Source organism: Delphinapterus leucas, chromosome 9, assembly GCF_059928025.1.
Source record: "Delphinapterus leucas isolate spDelLeu-1000000601 "Yukka" chromosome 9, BTC_Dleu_Yukka2, whole genome shotgun sequence".
NCBI classification, from domain to species: Eukaryota; Metazoa; Chordata; class Mammalia; order Artiodactyla; family Monodontidae; genus Delphinapterus; species Delphinapterus leucas.
The window spans coordinates 29,847,932-29,851,127 of record NC_143137.1 but is presented as its reverse complement, the minus strand read 5'-3'; the positions used below and the strand labels follow the sequence as shown (position 1 = coordinate 29,851,127).

Sequence of the window (3,196 nt, the reverse complement as noted above, 5' to 3'; positions counted from 1 at the left end):
CCAGTGTTGTTTTCTCTTAAATGTCTTCCTAGACTCCACAATGTATATTTTACTCAAGTGTCTTTCATCCTAGTATCTATACTGTTTTGTAACTCATTGTTCACTTAACAATATGTAATTAACATTTCCCCATATGATTAAATATTCTTCTATATTATCATGTTAGTTAGAAATTTCAGATATCTCAAGGTTTTATCTGTTTAAAAATATTGCTTTACTAAACAAGATTAGAGTTAAATGATTAAATACAATTATTTATGGTGAACAACTTTCTAAAAACTGAATCACTGCTTCCAAGAGCTTGAACAATTTATATATATATATATATATATATACACACACACACATATGTATATACACGCACGCATATACACGCACACACACACACACACACACACACACACATATATATATATATTGCTCTTTTGCCTGCCAGATATATTATAAGTAATTATATGTCAACCAGCTGGTTGTAAAATTGTCCATTTTCTGAATGCATAGCAGCAGTACTGGGATAAATGTATGTGTGTGTGTGTGTGTGTGTGTGTGCGTGCGCGTGTGTGTGTGTGCAACTTCCTTTAACAACAAAATAATGACATTGTCCTAGTAGAAGTGATAATTGAAAGTAACACTAATAAATTTTGTAAAAGCAAACTAGAAAAAAATGTACATTGAGAACTATCCTGGATATAATATGAAACTTCTGTTCAATGATTATTCATTCATTCATCTTTCATTCACTTTTGTGTATAAAAAATTATTTACTGAACACACACTATATTCCAGGCACTGTGCGGGATGACTGGGATACAAAGATCAGTGGGCCACGGCCCTTAGCCTTACACCTCTGCAGAGTATACCTACATAAAATAGATCCATTACTGTAAAACATGGCTGCAAGAGATACTTGAACAAAGTGTCCTGTGAGTGAGTGAGTGAGTGGGTGGGTGGGGAAGTTGGTAGAGGCTTCACAGAGAAGCTACTTGAGCTAGCTCTAATAGTATAAGTAGGAGTCTATCAAAAAGTAAAGGAAAAAGTAAGAAAAGTAAGCACAAACAAATGTATATAGTTCAAATAATGAATAAGTATTTGCTTGGTTGATTTTTATTTATTTTTTAAGTTTAAAAAAATCTTTATTTCAGATAAAATTATTTCCATTATTAAGGATAAAGCAAACACACTTCCTTGAGTCCATCATTTCAGGTGACTGTGATTTCCATGAACATTGGCGTTCCTGAGTATCATTTGAATAGTTGCCTACATGCTTGTGGGAAGCTTCCTCAGCCTTTTCTTGGTAGGAATTCCAGTTTTTCTGAATTCTTCCCTTTCCTTCAGGTATTCCATTTTGCATTCTTCACGAAAGTCTGGATCATTATAGTAAGCAGTTAGACATTCTTTCAATGCAGAATTTTCTTTCTGGCATTTTACTACCCCAAGGATTCCAGAGTCCTTGCAACATTTAGTGAAATCTTGAACTTGTTCAGAACATCTCTCTCGGGCCTTTTCTCTCATTATTTTAGGGATCAAAACATCTTTTTCGGCTCGTCTGAGATGCGGCTCTGCGGGGTCGAGCGCCATGTCTGCGCCTGGGAGGTGGCAGCAGCCCACACAGGTCTGGTTGGTTTTTAAATGAAAGAGAAATATGATTTGGGCCCACATTGTGGAATACTGAGTGGCCCATACCTTGATAAGAAGTTCCATAATTAGTGTAAAAAGCAAGCGAAATAGGTTTTTTTACTTTGATACATTTGTATATTGTAGTATGATTGCCACTGAGGCAATATTTATCACATTACATTATTATAGTACAGTATTATTGACTATGCTTCTTATACTGTGCATTAGATCCCTATGGCTTATTATTTACTGCTAGTTACAAGTTTGTACCCTTAAACACCATCAATCTAATTCCCCCACCCCCCATCCCCTGGTAACCCTCATTTTACTCTCTTTTGTACAGATTAGACTTTTTTAGATTCTACATATAAGTGATATTGTACAGTATTTGTCTTTCTCTGTCTGACTTATCTTGTTTAGCACAATGTGCTCAAGGTCCATCCTTGTCGTAAATGGCAGGATATCTTCCTTTCTCATGGCTGAATAGTATTCAGTTGTGTATATATGAACCACATCTTTTTTAGCCATTTATCCATTGGTGGGCATTTGGGTTGTTTCCATATCTTGCCTGTTGTGAATAATGCTGCAATAAATATGGGTGTGCATATATCTCGTCAAAATCCTGTTTTCATTTCCTTTGGATTTTTACCCAGAAATGGAATTGCTGGATCATATGGTAGATATATTTTTAATATTTGAGGAACCTCCATATAGTTTTTCCTAGTGGTTGAACTAATTTACATTCCTACCAACAGTGTATAAGGGTTCCCTTTTCACCACATCCTCACCAGCATCTGTTTGTCTTTTTGATAATAGCCATCCTAATAGGTGTGAGGTGATATCTCACTCTAGTTTTGATTTGCGTTTCTGTGATGATTAGTGATGTTGAACATTTTTTTCATGTACCTGTTGGCCATTTTGATGTTCTCTCTGGAAGAATGTCTAATTAGTTTGTCTGCCCATGTTAATATCAGATTTTGTTTGGTTTTTTGTTATTCATATATGTTAATTCTTTATATATTTTGGATATTAGCCCCTTATTCAAAATATGGTTTGCAAAATTTTTTCCCATTCTATAGGCTGCTGTTTCATTTTGTTGACTTTTTTTTTTTGGCTGTGTAGAAGCTTTTGAATTTGATGTTGTCCCATTTGTTGATTTTTTACTTTTGTCATTTGTGCTAGCAAAAGAGGTTTTTAAATAAGAGAGTGACGGACTGTTCATATAAGAAAAATACCATAGAGCAATGTAGAGAATAGACCAGAGTGGAGGAGAAACTTGTAGTAAGAAAATAATGAGGAAACTGTTAGAATAGGCCACCTGATAGAGGCCATGTCTTAGCGGTGGTGGCAATGGAGAGAAGCTAGATTATCGTACCTACTGGGTGTGCTGGTTGAACAGAAGGGAAGAAGTAAAGATCTAAGGTTGCAAAGAAACCTTATTACAGAATAAGCTCCTTTACCATTCTACTACCTGTGTTCTAGGGTACCATCCTCTCCTGGGATCCCAATCCTGAGGTACAGGGATCCCAGAGACATGAGAGGGCCAGTGAATGCACTGAATTTATGGGCAACAACTTGG

General features: G+C 35.8%; 1 pseudogene; it reads right to left on the bottom strand.

Annotated features, from left to right (window-relative positions):
* Positions 1-466: 466 nt before the first annotated feature.
* Positions 467-1,914, bottom strand: LOC149748372 (COX assembly mitochondrial protein homolog pseudogene; annotated as a pseudogene).
* Between the last annotated feature and the right edge of the window lie 1,282 nt (positions 1,915-3,196).